This window comes from Lucilia cuprina, chromosome 3 (genome assembly GCF_022045245.1).
Source record: "Lucilia cuprina isolate Lc7/37 chromosome 3, ASM2204524v1, whole genome shotgun sequence".
In the NCBI taxonomy this organism is placed as follows: domain Eukaryota; kingdom Metazoa; phylum Arthropoda; class Insecta; order Diptera; family Calliphoridae; genus Lucilia; species Lucilia cuprina.
This window is the reverse complement of record NC_060951.1, coordinates 13,514,340-13,531,645: the sequence shown is the minus strand read 5'-3', so window position 1 is coordinate 13,531,645 and position 17,306 is coordinate 13,514,340.

Here is a 17,306-nt window from a genome sequence, read left to right as displayed (position 1 = left end):
ATTTCCAATAATATACAAAAAATTTCAGATCAATATCATTTACAGATCCAAAAATATACGTTTTTTAATTTAAAAATTCAAAAAATTTTAGATTTTTGTCGTTTTTTTGCCCGAAATGTGTCTTAACTCTTTTATTAATAAAATAAAATTTTCTTTAAGAACATATAACAATTTTATAGTTTTCTAAAAGGTATCTTTACGCAGAACGCTTTGGCGTAAAAAACTTGTCCTATTTTTTGAAAATGTTGTCACAGCGTCCTTCCGAATATGACCTATTTTTTTTATCAAAACTTCAACTTTGGGCGACATGTTCTAAAATCCCAAAGCTGTTTTGGAAACTTTTTTTGCATTTTCTTATTTGAAATGACAAATTTAACAAGCGTTGAAGATTTCATTGAGTTTTGTTCATAAATAAAGATTTTGTCATATATTACATATTTGTTAAATTTGTAAAACTATGATTTATATCAAAATTTTAATAGGGTCGCAGATAGCTACAACAATTTAGTCCATATTTATCCCTTAATATCTTTTTTTAGTTAGATATGGAAATTCTCGACCCTTTACAAAAAATTTCAAGCCAATATCTCAATTACATTCAAAAATATGTGCATTTAAACCTGTGTCCTTTAATTTCATCTTTTTCATATTGTAGTATTAAGTATGACAGAACATACATTTGGTGTTGAATAAAATATTTGGACAATTTTTAAAAATTATTTAGTTAATTATTTTATTATAGACTATAACATTGTATATATAATTTTATTATGAGCCACGCACAACAACACCTAAATCACCCTACACAAACCACCTTTCCCGCCCACCGAAATATAAAACACAATTTAATACAATATCATCAGTTAGTATAATAACTTTTTTTATTTGAACTGTTTATCTTAAACATAATTTTTTACAACCTACTTATATAGTTAATTCCTAACACTACTTATTTTCTATAAAATAATCTGTCATATCGGTATACATATCCAGAAGGTAATATAAGTCCTTTAACTCTTCCTCGTTTTGAGATGATAGAGTTTCATAACAAATCCATCTTTTTCGCATAGTTGAAAGAACAGGATCAGAAGATAGAAGTAAACTATTAAAAATATCTTCATTCTGTGATTGCCTGGGGCATTTTCTTGAGCTGAAAAGTTGAACATGCTTAAAATCTCGATTCCTCGCTTCCTGGGATTCTTCTGTTAACTCTCCAAGTGGAAGAATATTCGATTCAATTATTATTTGACCATGACACAATACTTTGTGTACTGTTGGTGTTAGTTCCCTTCATGGATACAGAGATACAAATAATTTATAAATTTCAGATGTATATTCCCCAAATCGATTTCCATTAATTTTATGTTTACTATTCAGTGCCATTAAAATAGTGTTAACTCTTCGAAGCAACTCCTTGTCGATTCCTGTTATTTTTGAAAATCACGAAAAAACCTTCTCGCCGTATTACCGTCGTTTGTACTACCGCAACTTGGAAGTGGTTTGTCGATGTTTAATCTATCTGAACTTTAAATTCTTCCTGGATTCTGCTTTTTTCCGCAGCTCTCAGTTCTTTCAATTCTTCATTATTTTTTGTTGATTTAGTAAGATTCTCTGGCACACTTCTATATTTGAGGTCGTATGCTATGTGTAAAAAGTAATCCAAAAATCGTATTCTGGCATGAAGTGGTGAAATTCCGAAAGACAGGACTTCTTCATTAATACTTCTGCTTTTGTTTATATTTGAGAATTGCGACTTTTTCTCATTACATATTGAGCATCTCCAGAAGGAAGAAGTTTCTGTTATGGCATTGCTGACCTTTCCATCAATCATTGTTAAGCTTAGCTGATATGATACGTTAATAGAGAATTCCTTTATTTTTATGCAAATGGGCTCCAGTGCATTTATTTCATCTTTTAAATATTCCACTAAATCGTTTGTTGTTTTCTTTGACTCCTTTATATATTCAAATCCAATGGGTCTACAAAAATTTTTTGAACCCGGAGTTGTATTGATCCATATATCTTCAAATGAATTTCCGATGCTTGACGATGATGGATTAAGGGAATATGAACGAATTCGTAATGGCACTAATGATGACATAAATACACTTTTGTAGTCTGCTAATGTCCGACTTCCACAAGCTTGTTTGTATTCTGGAAGTGCTGATAAACCGTCACATCCCCACTTACACATTAAGATAACATCACAGTTATGAATTTTCCTTAGTTAGTCTTCTGAAAAGTCTGACACAATTCTTAATGCTGTGTTTTCGAGCAAAGATGATATATCAATACAAGCATCCACATCATTAACAGCAATAGGTGATGGTAGGATAGTTTTTTTTTCCTGGATCGCCTTGTATGATGGTAATATATCGTGTCCTTTTTCATGCAGAGCTTTCCTTAATATTTGGTACTTATTTCGACTGAGACCCAGTTCCAACATAAGCGCTATTGCTTCCTCTTCAGTAAAATTTGATTGTGATGTTGGAGTTGGTATACTTTCCACAATTCGTTTTGGTGATGCATTAGGAAGAATAGTTGCAATATGTACGGCATCCATAGGTTGGTTTTCCTTTTTCAGCATGTCGTTAAATGTATCAGCAATTTCCTCATTTGAGATTGAAAAAAGTTTTTGTGTGACCCTCTTTTTTTTTGACCTTGAATATAAGTATACGAAGACTTACAAGGCGCTCCTGCTAATTTGTGTTGTAAGTTGAGATTTCCGCAGTAGTTTCCATCCAACTAAAAAAATTTTAATCGGAATTGCTTTTGATTTCCATCCACAGACTTACTTTTTACATCAAAAAGTTTTGAATTTTTGATATGACTGTTTTGTCTACTTTTCTGGTATATGTAGTTTTTATATAATTTGAAATGTCTTCAATTCTCTCTGGCCCTTTTGAGGATACACTCCATAAAACGGAACACAACTCTTCATTGTAGATTTATTAAATATGGTACTTAAATTCTGAGAAGTTTATATATATATATATATATATATATATATATATATATATATATATATATATATATATATATATATATATATATATATATATATATATATATATATATATATATTATATATATATATATATATATATATATATATATATAATATATATATATAATATATAATAATATATATATATATATATAATATATATATATATATATATATATATATATATTAAAATTTTGATATAAATCATAGTTTTAGAAATTTAACAAATATGTAATATATGACAAAATCTTGTTAAATTTGTCATTTCAAATAAGAAAATGCAAAAAAAATTGAAAAGGTCAAAGGGCATCCCGCAATTCCCAAAAATAGGAATGAAAATCCCAAAAATTGGATTTTTACATTTTTGCCGATAGGGTCCACATTTCTTTCAGGGCTGGGAAAATACTTTTGGAGTAAATAGAAAACATTATTAAGGTTTCCAAAACTGCTTTCAGTTTTCTGATCCCACCTTTGGGATTTTAGAACATGTCGCCAAAAGTTGAAGTTTTGATAAAAAATAGGTCATATTCGGAAGGACGCATTATTTTATTAATAATAGAGTTAAGACACATTTTGGGCAAAAAAAAACGACAAAAATCTAAAATTTTTTGAATTTTTAAATTAAAAAACGTATATTTTTGGATCTGTAAATGATATTGATCTGAAATTTTTTGTATATTATTGGAAATTTTGTTGTCTAACTAACAAACAAAATGGCACTAGTTTAAAAATTTTACATGTCGTAGGTGCCCTCCTTTGAGCCGCCACAGCTCCGTCTCTGGGGCATCTGCGGGGTTCATCTTCAAAACTTAAACTCGAATACTCCTTGGCTACGCTCACGCCAAATTTTATCCCGATCGGATCAGCCGTTTAGAAATGCCAGATTTATTTCCAAAAAATTTCCATTCTGCCCCACTGTGCGGCGGTCTGTCAGGTTAGCACCCCAATCAGCATCGACTACACCATAGAGTTGGGTACCATCTTGTTGATACATTAGACCACAATTCAATGTGCCCCTCAAATATCTTAAAACACGTTTAGCGGCCTGCCAATGTTCCTCATTAAAATTCGTATTGAATTGGCTCAAGAAATTTACAGAGTATGCAATATCCGGGCGAGTGTTAACTGCTAAATACATTAGCGCACCAATAAGATTTTGATAGGGATACTTCGACATGATACTTCATCGACGTCCTTTGGTTTTTCAAGTTTACAATTCGTCATCATGGGAGCCCGGATGGGTTTACATTCACTCATATTATATTTTTTCAATATAGATTCAGTATAATTTCGTTGGCTTAAATATACGGTGCGTTCATCAATATTCTGTTCGAATTCAATTCCTAGACATAATTTCACGGGCCCGAGATCTTTCATCTCAAAAGATTCGGCTAGCGATTTCTTAATTTCATCCACCAAATATTCATCATTAGAGGCTATTAATAAATCGTACAAGAACCAATCGTCTCACCGGCATTTACTTTCTTCAACACGTTTACCAAATTTTCAGGTATCTCCATGTACACCTCTTCGTCCAGTTCACCATTGAGGTAGGCAGTAAGGACATCCATTTGATGGATCTCAAGATTTAGTTTGGCTGATAAAGCAGACATTAATCTCACCGACGTTGATCGTACTACTGGAGAGTAAGTCTCAAAAAAATCCTCTCCTGGACGCTGTGAGCAGCCCTTGGCTACCAGTCGCGCTATTCTCTTGTTCTTTCAATTCTTCATTATTTTTCAGTTCTTTCAATTCTTCATTATTTTTTGTTGATTTAGTAAGATTCTCTGGCACACTTCTATATTTGAGGTCGTATGCTATGTGTAAAAAGTAATCCAAAAATCGTATTCTGGCATGAAGTGGTGAAATTCCGAAAGACAGGACTTCTTCATTAATACTTCTGCTTTTGTTTATATTTGAGAATTGCGACTTTTTCTCATTACATATTGAGCATCTCCAGAAGGAAGAAGTTTCTGTTATGGCATTGCTGACCTTTCCATCAATCATTGTTAAGCTTAGCTGATATGATACGTTAATAGAGAATTCCTTTATTTTTATGCAAATGGGCTCCAGTGCATTTATTTCATCTTTTAAATATTCCACTAAATCTTTTGTTGTTTTCTTTGACTCCTTTATATATTCAAATCCAATGGAGAGTAAGTCTCAAAAAAATCCTCTCCTGGACGCTGTGAGCAGCCCTTGGCTACCAGTCGCGCTATTCTCTTGTCGACATCTTTCGTTCGAAATACAAAACGATTACCAATTACTTTTCTATTATTCGGACGTTCAACTATCTCCCACGTATTATTTAGTAATTGAGCGACGTATTCATCCTCGACTGCTTTAATCCACGATTCGTCACCATTTTGCAATACCACGGCAACTGTAGCTGGATCCTCGGAAAAGGCTAAGTTGCAATCTTCAAAACCTTCGAATTCAGAATCACTATCACTTTGGTGATTTTCCGTTGAAGTCGTTGGTGTATTTTACGTGGTGGTTCTAAATGATCGGCCTTAAGTTCAATCACACCTTGCGAACCATCGTTACAGATATTTTCGTATTCACTCTCGAAATACATTTCGTCCAATATCTTTACATCTTATCATAATATTGCGTTTTCGGGGGGACCATAAACGGTAGGCTTTGGCTTCATTTGAGTAACCCATTAAAACACATTCCTCTGATTTGGAATCGAATTTCCCCTTCGAGATACCCTTAATCAAAACGTATGCCTTAGCACCAAATACATTCATGTGTTTGAGTGAAGGAGTTTTACCAGACCATAACTTATAAGGTATTTCACCATTTAACGATTTCGTAGGGCATCGGTTTCTAATGTAACAGGCAGTGTTAATTGACTCAGCCCAAAACTCTGGTGGAGCACCAGCATGCTTCAACATGCACCTAGACATCTCGAGGAGCGTCCTGTTTTTGCGTTCAGATACGCCGTTTTGTTGTGGTATATGGGGAGCACTCAGACGCCTAATAATTCCATTGTTCTCTAAGTATTTATCAAATTCACGGTTGCAATACTCACGGCCATTATCCGATTGCAGCATCTTAACTCTCTTACCAGTGAAAGTTTCAGCAGCATTCTTAAATTTTCTAAAAGCATTTAGTACTTCAGATTTTTGTTTGAGTACAAAAATTTTACAATATCTTGAGTAATCATCAGTAAAAGTCACGAAATATCTTGCTTCAGAATGGGAGGGAATTCTTGTGCTTCACGTATAATGCATTTTCTGAAATCTGAAAATCTGAAAGTTTCATATGACTCCGGCAAGCTGTACAGCAACAAAATTGCCAATAAATCATCACCAACAACAACATTAATTTCCTTCACCTTTGATACGGCATCAAAAAAATCATTTAAATGTTCTTTAACATTTTCACCGTCTTTCATACGGGCCAACGCTACTCTATTCAGGAAGGTGACTTTTCGGGCTGGTCCTTTTGATTGGAATGTACTCTCCAACTTTTGCCACATTTCAAGGGAAGTTACACAGTCTGATATGAGTCCTAGCTCCGATGGCGAAACTGACAGCATTATGTCGGCACCTGCTTTCTGATCACATTTTAGGCGATTAACTTCTTCAGTTAAAGGAGGGATGGTTTTCCCACCACTCGCATAAGCCCACAGGTCATTCTTTATCAAGATAGCTTTCATCAGAAGCTTCCAAGAATCATAATTATCCGCGTTCAGTGGTTGTATACGACAAACCGCACCCGACATTTCTTATTTCCTTTCGAAATTATCTTACACAATTAAAATAAAATTTTATTAAACAACCGTCTATTTCAAATTTATTTGCGAAAGGCTCTCTGGGCCCATAACCTGTTAAAATAAAATGCTTTTCCTTATCGTTTAATTCAAATGCGTGCTTTATTTGTCAGCGTAAACTTAAGACTAAGATAAAATCAGTTACAAAGTAAATACAATTCAAAAGTGTAAAAAGGGAATGAAACAATAAATGTCATAAAAAGAAAATAAATAGTGTTGCCAATATTCGAAATACTTCGCACGTTCCAACATCTATAAATTAAATGTTAATTCTGTTTGTATGAACCATGTTTCAGAATAAGAACTCCAAAATTAAGGTAAATTTATAGAAACTTGTGTTGGGTTATGGGTTTGAGTGTTTGTACTTGAAGTGCTATTAGAAAATGGAATTCATTGAGTATCTTGAAATTCTGTATTATTTGTATTGTTGTAATGTGTTGCATCTTGTTCTCTCATTGATCGTGTAATAGCCATTTTTGGAAACACATAATTAATGAATTACTGTTGAAGGTTTTACAAACAAGAACGTGTTCTATATAATGTTCACTATAATTGTAATAAAATTACTATTTATAACAACAATTAAATATGTATATAAACAAACGTACTTTCTTTTATAATATATACAGTGAATCAATTAAGTAATTTGCCTATGTAAAATTTTATAAATTTTAAGAAAAAACTATATGAATAGTTATTTAAAGCAAAATAAAGCAATTTGTTTGTTGTATTTTTTAAAGAATATTTTATGTATATTAAGAATATTTTATGTATATTAATTTTCTACCATAAAAAGTAAATTCGTGATATTAATTAACGAGATTTTTGATAAAATGTGAACGTATTGTTAATTTTCTAGGCCAATAAAATATTTTGTTTTTTTTTAGGTTTTTTGTTATTTTTTTAATATTGCTGCATTATTTTATAAAATTTAATATTTTTATTACACCTATATATTCGAATAACATTTTTAGATATTTTAGTAGTGGAACGACATTTCTTAGACATTTCTTAACCGATTTATTATCCTATATACCTATAAGAATTTATCAATAATTGATTTAACATTAAATCTATCGTTTCTTTGATTAAATTTCGAAAATAATAAGTAATTTTTGAATTGGATGCATGATATATTAGAAAATCAATGGATTTGGACCTAGAAAAAATGTTTAGTCAGGTATAAAAATATATAACAAAAATAATCTGGGTTTTTGGTCATTTTGTATTGATAAACAAAAACTACTTTACGGAAGCACCATCTATTTGGTGTTCTGTGTAAATTTTATTTAGAATTGTAGAATATTGACTCTTATTCAATAAATCTAACACTAAATACCATCCTAGCCACTTTATGTATGGGGACATCACCATATACCACTATAGAACTATTACATGCTAAAATCCTGATTTTCAACCTCATATTTTAAATGCTTTATTTAATGAATAAGATATGGTAGGCATATTAGGATCTGGATAGTTATTCTTGATTTGGGTTCTAAATATTTATAAGTGTATGTATTAGCTGAAAAATATTGCTTTTGTTGACCTTTGGGGTAAAAGAATAAATTCCAAAAAGTAATTAAAAAATAATTTGAAAAACCCAACGAATTTAACTGGAATTCTCAATATGCAAAATACTTTATTGAAATGCAAATTATAATGGAAAATAATAAAATGCAACAACAAATGCACCAAAATTTGTATTTTAATATTTTTTCTTGGTTTTACCATTTTACACAATCTCTATTTTTAATTGGAAAACATAAATTTACTTTTTACCTGTTTTTTCGAATTTTATGTATGAATAAAAAACAAAATTCCCTTAAAAAAAAGTTAGGCAAAAAACTTAGTTGATTCACTGTACCTAATATTTATTCTTTATTTTGTAAACTGATTTATTGATATCAGCTTAAATCAAATTGGTATACTTCAAGGTGGGTATCGGACGAATATTTTTGTATGTTACAAACAAAGTATAACAAGTAGTCCGACTCTTTGACAGCAGTACCTAACTCTAAGCATGTGTTAGTGAAAAAGTACATAACTCTAAATATGTGTTAGTAAAAAAATGTATATGTATTGGTGCATTCCAAACACACAGAGTTTTATAAAAAAGTTACAATTTTAAATTTGTTCGAATTTTCAATATCAAAAATTGAAACTCTGTTTGAAAATTAAAATTCAACAACAACAAAGATGAAATGTCAATAATTAGAAAAAAAAAATATTTTTTCCAGTTTAGGAAAATTAAAAAAAATTTTCTATGAAAAGTGAGATAAAATTATTTTAAAAAATTACAGATTTTTTGTGCATAACCGTAATTTCGCGTACAATCCTTAAAAGTGGCCAGAAAAGTAAGTTAAACATTTGAGGGTTTTGACAATTTCTCACAAGAGAGTCGAATTCACACGACACTCGTAGAGAGAGTAATTTCCTGTATATGAGAGTCGGACTACTTGTTATACTTTGGTTACAAACATCAGCACATACCCAATGAAGTTGTGTAGGATATAAAAAGGTTCTATGTGTGGTATAAGGTGGAGATCCATTAAAAATCATAAAGTACTCCTCCGCTGTGGAAACTAGGCCCGTATTTTGGAGATTTAAGAACAACAATGTAAAATTAGATTTTAGTTTATTTTGAAACCGTTTATTTTTATGGTCACATTTTTAGGTACTTATTCTCTCAACAGCATTACCATACTTTCAAAATGTTTTCATACATTTTATAAACAAAACCATTTAAATAGGCAACGAAAAATAAAAACAAAAGAAAATTAATAGAAATATGAGAAACTGGCGTCACTGGCTTAGCTTTAATAATGTGTCTACAGTCGTGTTCTGTTTCATCGTTAAATATTGTTTTTTTTTCTTAATTTATACAAATATTTCTGAACCCTGATGATTACTGTTGATTTGCTTAGACCTGGTCCACACTGGCGAGCTTTTGTTGAGAAACCTTTTCTTAATTCTCTTTTGAATTTTCCTTAATGTCTACACATAGAATCTTTTGTTTCAGAAACTACGTGTCAATTACATTGATTTGTTTTTGTACGAATGAGAAGAATAACAAAGCAAGTTTCCAAGTACAAGAAACTCAGTACTGCGAGAGACATGAATGATATTTCTTTCTCTCTCAGGCAAAATCAAAAGTTTCCCAAAAGAAAGTTTTTAGAATTTGACTTTTCGATCCATTTCATTTATTATATGGTTTTATATATTTCCTGTAAAATTCAGAAGTTTTCAAGTTTAAATAAAAAAAATACTTGTTTTACAATATTAAATTCATTATTTAAAAAATTGCGAATATGTTTCAGATAATTTTGAGATAAAAATTAAAAATAATCTGATAACACCAACCGGCGTTTGTATTGTTCAAGGTAGATTAATTATCAGAGTAATCGAAAATATACTCTAAAAAAGTTTTTAAGAGCTTTAAATATTAAGAATAATTAATAAATGAATAATAGAGTCCGACCGAACTCAAAATTTCGTTCGGTATCGAACACCGATCCCGAATTTCTGTAAATTTGAAAGTTCCGAACCGACAGTGATATAATTCTCTGTAAGAGCACGCAAAGAAAAAACATGGTTGTGGATAAAATTATGATTGTAGTCTAAACATATTATCGTTATTGTAACAATATTAAAACATCACATTATGATTAAATACCGTCAAAATATTTCATCATGATATTTTTTATTTATCATAATATTGTTATGCATGATCATATTATGATCCAAGGTGATCAAAATTTCGTTTTAAATGTGTATCGAAATCAAAATAAATTTTATCGAATCAATAATATTACAGTTTCTAAAAAAATATATAAAATATACATAATATAAAGATAATATACTTACAATACTTAACACAATTCGCAAATTTCAATTTGCCGATTTATATGAAATTTTGGTTCATAAACAAATTTAAGTATAATATCATAAAAATACTAGTATTTTAAGCCTGTTATGAACGTGAGTCATTTTATAAAGCGAACCTTATATGAAGGCCATGTAAAAATGTAATCCGATTTTGTCCATTCTGAATACCAATCAATCTGCAAAAATAGTTTAGGCCCTATTGTTCTTTTAAGTGCGATTTTTTTCTGATAAAAATAATCTTCATTATTTGGTTAAACCTTGTTTAATATATGTTTCGAGATTTTCAGTTATAAGTAAAGTTACTTATTATCTAAGTTTAACTGAGTGTAATTGGTAAGTAAATTGTAATTTCTGATTTGTTTTGTTTTATTTATTATTGTTTTAAAGGATTATTTAACATTTTTCCAAAATTTTCCATTTTACAAATGTATTATTTGCAAAAAACCGCTGTTCATTGTTTATGTTTTTGAGTGAAAACTTGGCAATACTAACAAAATAAATCTAAAACTGAAAAACACAATTATCGGTTAAATTCTGCCTAAATTTGTTCCGAGTTTAATCTAACAGCAAGTTAAGCCTAGTTTAACTGATGAGTAAGAAACCCGCCCTAATACCCCATTTACACATACACGAAATCTAGTAGATTTCATTTAAAATCTTTTTTGAAATCTAGACCGCTTACACTTACTATTTTTGGCATTTAGGAAGATTTCACTTTTTCTAATATTTCTTGAAATTGTGTTTGATATAAAAATAAGAAGGAAAAATTAAATATTTAATAATATTTTATTTATAATAAAAAATTAGATATTGAAATATAACATTACCTTTTGTTTGCAATAAAGTTTTCATTCATGTTTTTCAATTTATCAAAATTTTGTCGACATTTTAATTATTGTTTCCTCTTTTTGTTTTTCTCTTTTTTCTTGTACAGCGTTGTATTTTTTTGGTATTATTCAGGAAAAAACAGAGTTGCATCACTAAATACTATTAGATATGTAAAGGTAGTATTAGACCATGTGTTTCACATATATACTTTCACTTTTTAGTACAAAAGTAATTCCGAAATTAAATTTCAAAATCCAATTCGTTTACACCGTGAGTTTTTTAATTTTACTTACCACTACATTCAAATAATTCTCACAATAATATCCACTTTTTTTATTTTACAAATTATTTTAATAACGTTTTTTAATTAATTTATCATAAAATTAGTAAATTTTTCAACACAATTTATTGTAAGTTTTAAATTTTAATTTTTCTTTTCGACATTTTCTTTTTTTTTTTTTTGGGTTTTAATTAGGATGGCGGTGCATCAAGCACTCATATTGCCAGGTTATCACACGTTTGTCCAGAGAAAACCCCACCAACCGACCTATACCTTCATATAGGAAGTTGGAGTATCCGGACTTAATTTCATCAAAAGTATTAATGGTCTACACCAGAAAAAGGTTCCAGAGTTTTAATGGTCTCCTCCAGTTTATATTTGAGTTTAAATGGTCTCCACCAGGTTATATCGTGAGTATTCTATGGTCTCCACCAATAAAAAACATAACCTCACTCTGTGGTAAAACGAAAGCACGCGTTTAATGAAGACAACGCATAACTTAGAACAGTTATACGAAGTAGTGCATTAAATTAGTGCGGGGTGAGAAGTAATTCTGTCGAAAGCCCAGCAACAAGCACAAGCCTGACCGTCCTTAAGAAATAAAAACGATGACGCGAGAGTTGTTCCCCAACTCAGACCTGAATTACAACTCACATTTTCTTTTTAAAAAAGCTTTTTAAAATCTCATCCAGAGCTGGAAATTTGGACTTTTTTATTTTTATTGGGTTTTGTTTATATAGCTCATAGAGCTATATAAATTTTTGGCAAATGAAAAGAAAAATTTGAAAATCCAAAAAATAAAATATTATATAATTTTAGTTTATAATACATTTGTGATTGTAGAAAATACATTTTAATAATAAAAAACAATAAAAGTGTTTCTTTTATTAAAATAAATGCAGAGTATCTTGTGAAAGTATTAACAATTGTTAAAATTCCATCTAATCCAAAAAGATTTCGTTTGGCACAGCAAAAGTGATAATATTTTCCACCATAAAAAATTTTACTTTACCAAAATTAAAAATTACTCTATCATAAAGTTACTGGATATTTATTTTTTATTGGAAAGTACAGAGCTATTTTCAATCATATGTTTAAAAAACACATGTTTATTTACAAATTTTTTACTGGGGAAAAATATCCAGTGAAATCAAAAAATCTCTAACAAGGAAATGTAATTTTTATCGCTCTTTAAAAGTACGCGAACGGAATCCAGTAAAAATTGTTGCAAATTGTTACAAATTATCGAGTACGCGAACAGACCTATTAGTTACTCAAAAACTACACTGAAAGTACAATATTTACAACAGTTCATGTTTTTACTAAAACTTTATTGAACGTAAAAATTTCGAAAAAAATATTTTTTCTATTGTTCAAAATAATAGATTTTAAAATAATATTTTTCATTTCATGAAAACTAAAACAAAATATTTTTTTATTCATATTTTGAACCAAGGTGCACGTTATTGGTGTTTAAACGCATAGAATACTTCTCACTAAGAAGAACTACCCGGTTTCTTACTACCGAGTTTTATTTCGAATATTAAAAACCGTTTTGCTGCAGTCAAATAATTCGGTTTATTGTGAAAATGCATTTTTTTATATGCGGTCGTTTTTTTTTAAATAAATATAATATATATTTTTTATTAGTAGTGTGAAAAATAATTATGAATTTAATTTATCGTTAATTAATTTATAAATATTTATAAAATTTATAGGCGGCCACCGATTTTCTGAAGGAAGCCTATTAGAATTTAGATTTATATTGATCCTCATAAATTTTTTTACGGCTTAAGTTCATTTATTGCTTATTTATGACTATTAAGTGAGATACTAATATTTATAAGACTAATATAAACAAAAAACATTTGGGTCAAATGTGGTCCAATATAAAAAAAAAAACTACAGAATTTTTTAACTTTTGCTGCTGTGCTATATACCAATACTTTCAAAGATATTTCTAAGCTTCTTATCTGTAATTTAACGTTAATCAACTCCTTTATGTTTAGTTAAGTAATATATGTTTGGTTTTTACTAACATTACTCACATAATATGAATTGTAATTGGTGCACTTAAAATTAAAGTAATAATAGGTTCTCAAATAAAAGATCTTTAGTCAAATCTAGGAAACTTTTGTTGAGCAATTTTTTCTTAATTCTTTTTTGAAGTTCACATAGAAACTTTAAATTAAGTTTCCGAGTGCGAGAAACTCCGTACGCGAGAGAGATCAATGATGTTCATTCTCTTTCACGCAAAATCAAAAGTTTAAAAAAAAGTTTCCTAGTGTGGACTGGCAAAATAAATGTTTATTTCAGATACTACGTGTTAATTGCATTGATTTAATTTATTGTCCAAATGAGAATAAGACCTGGTTCACACTGGGTAACTTTAGTTGAAAAACTTTTCTGTGAGAGAAAGAGATGGTTGACATTTCTTTCTCTACCTCTCACACACAAAAATCAAAAGTTTCCCAAAAAAGTTTCCTAGTGCGAACCAGGTCAAACAAAACAAGTTTCCGAGTACAAGAAACTCCCTACGGCGAGAGAGATTAATGATATTCTTTCTCTCACATAAAATAAACATTTTCAAAAAAAAGTTTTTTAGTGCGGACCGGCGTTTGTCAACGCTTTAGTTTCGCCTATATATCTACTATATGATGAATTTTTGTTTTTGTACCACTTGGAGTACGCAAAAAGCGAACTTTTATTATGAGCAAAAAATAATTTAAAAAAAATTTTGAAAAAGTGTATTTGGATAATAATAAATGAATTTTTGAAGCGTTATAAAATTGTGAAATTATCGCTCAAAATAAGTGGTTTTGGCATTAGATATGCAGAGGAAGGAGTCGAAAGAATGTTAAAGAATCATAATGTACATAGATTTTGTATTTCAAAAAGATGTAAAGAAATTGGTTAAAAAACGTGAACATTTATTTTTATTATTTTATTTATTTTATTTATTAATTCAAATGTAATACATGTAGCCACTTGGCCAATAAAAATTATATTACAAGTATTCTTATTATCTATGAGAACATCCACTCCTCCTAACAACCCCTACAAATACATATTTATATAAAATATAAAAATAAGATAAACAATGTACCCTAATTATCAGCCAAAATTATTGGATTGAAACAGATCAAGAATTCTTAGCTTGAAGGTCATTACTGATAATGTAAAAGATCTTAAATTCCTGGGTAATAAATTCCAAATACGAGCAGATTGTACAACAAATGATTGTTCATATATTGAATTATGTATAGCAGATATAATAATTTGTGGATTCCGAATAGATCTTGTAAATAATATTTTTTGTACAATATACTGGGGTATTTGAAGTTTAATGATTTTATATAGGTATATTAACAAGCGAAATTTAAGATAATCATCAAAATCAAGATTCAAAAAATTTTTCAAGTGTGAGGAAATATGAGCTCTTACCCTAAGTCCATATACAAATCTAATAATTTTATGCACAATAAATTTAATTCTTTTTTTAGTAGTCATGTTACAACGTGAATAAACCTCAATACAATAATTAACATGTGACATAAGTAATGAATGTGCAACTGACTTTTTAACATGTAAAGGTAGAAACAGATTTAGGTGATATAAAAACCACGTAAAGTCAGACAGACTCTATAGCATATATTATCAACATGTGGTCCAAAAGTTAACCTATCATCAATTATAACACCAAGGCACCGTAAAGAACTGACAATTTGAACATTAGAGCCACAAATCTAAAAGCGAAGTCGAACAAATCGGTTCTGCTCGGCCTAAATACTAGAGCTTTGGTTTTATCTGGGTTGATATGTAGGCAGTTTTTGTTGTCATCCAATCATCCAGATTGGACAAATCATAGTTTATAGTGGCTTGTAAAGTATCAGCAAATTGTCTCTCACCAGACCATAAAATTTGTATATCATCAGCAAAAGCAAATGGTTTACAATTACTGTAACTTATTGATTCAAACAAATCATTTAGGAATAATGTAAATAGAATAGGGCCAATTACAGAACCCTGGGGAACGCCTGATTTTACAAATTTTAGGTCGGAAGATGAGCCATTAACAGAAACAAATTGCCTACGATCACAAAGATAAGACCAAATTAATCGACAAGCAGATTTTGAAAAATTATATCTAGTTCCTAGTTTATGAATCAACAAAGTGTGTCTAACTTGATCAAATGCTTTAGACAGATCAACTGATACTAAAACACTGACCTTACCCGCATTAGAAAATTCTCTAATTGATTCAGTTAAATCAGTTAGAAGAAAATTTGTACAACGGCCATGACGAAAACCATATTGACATTCATTGAGTAATTTTTTGTCATCAATCAATTTTGTAATTTGATCCTTAATTAAATTTTCAACAACTTTAGATAACGATGGCAAAATACTAATTGGTCTCATGTTATCAATTGCAGGTTGACTACTGTTTTTAGGAATAGGAATGATCTTAGAAATCTTCCAGGCTCTGGGGTATTTAGACGAAGTAAAAATATTATTAATAAAATATAAAAGATACTTGCTTATATAAGGAAAAATAATTTTTAAAAATGTTATAGATATACCTGTTCACTACTGAGGTAGACTTTATTTTAAATAGAGCATTGTACAAGTCAATTTCTGTTATATTAGAAAAGCTAAAGTCATTAATATTATTAGAAAACTGTGAAAATTCAGGTTCATCATCATTCACATTTAATTGATTAGAGATAAAGTGTTCATTAATGCAGTTAACATCAATATCTGGATGAATAGTGGGGCCATTTAAAGCACCAGCATTTCGCAAAACGTTCCACATCTGCCTTGTGTTATTCAGATTAAAAATTCGTGTACCATAATTTTCCTTAAATTTTCTAATTTCCACCTTTGTCCTATTACGAAGTCTTTTATAAATATTCCACCTATAGTCGCTCCTATCACTAAAATAATTCTTTAAAGCTATATTCCTTAATGATCTCAAATAATTAATCTCATTAGAGAATTTTAATTTTTTGTATCTTCTCGGAAGCAAGGTTTCCCTTAAGGGAACATAACTTAACAGTTCACTAAAAAGGGAGTTAAAGAAGTCAAGTTGTTCATTGGTATCATTAGTTAGGTATAATTGTGTAAAGTCTACTTGAAGTAAATGTTCCTCAATAGCAGCAATATTTGCATTTTTATAATCCCTAAAGTAGGTCGTATTACATAAAGTAGTAACAGGAACAAAAAAGGAAGCACATATCAAAGAGTGATGAGAAATGAACGGTAACTGAAACTGATTAGATGTGTTAACAGACAAATTTTGACTAACAAGGAAGTAATCAATAAGGGAAGTTGATTGATGATAAGAATCAAAATGTGTAGGAAGAGAATTATGCAAACAATTAAGACCATATCTAGAACAAAGCAAGTGGATCTCTTCAGACTTAGATGAATTAAAAAGGTCAATGTTAAAATCACCAACTAAAATGATGTTATCATGTCGAACAAAAAAATCACCAAAAAACTGATCAAATAACATTAAA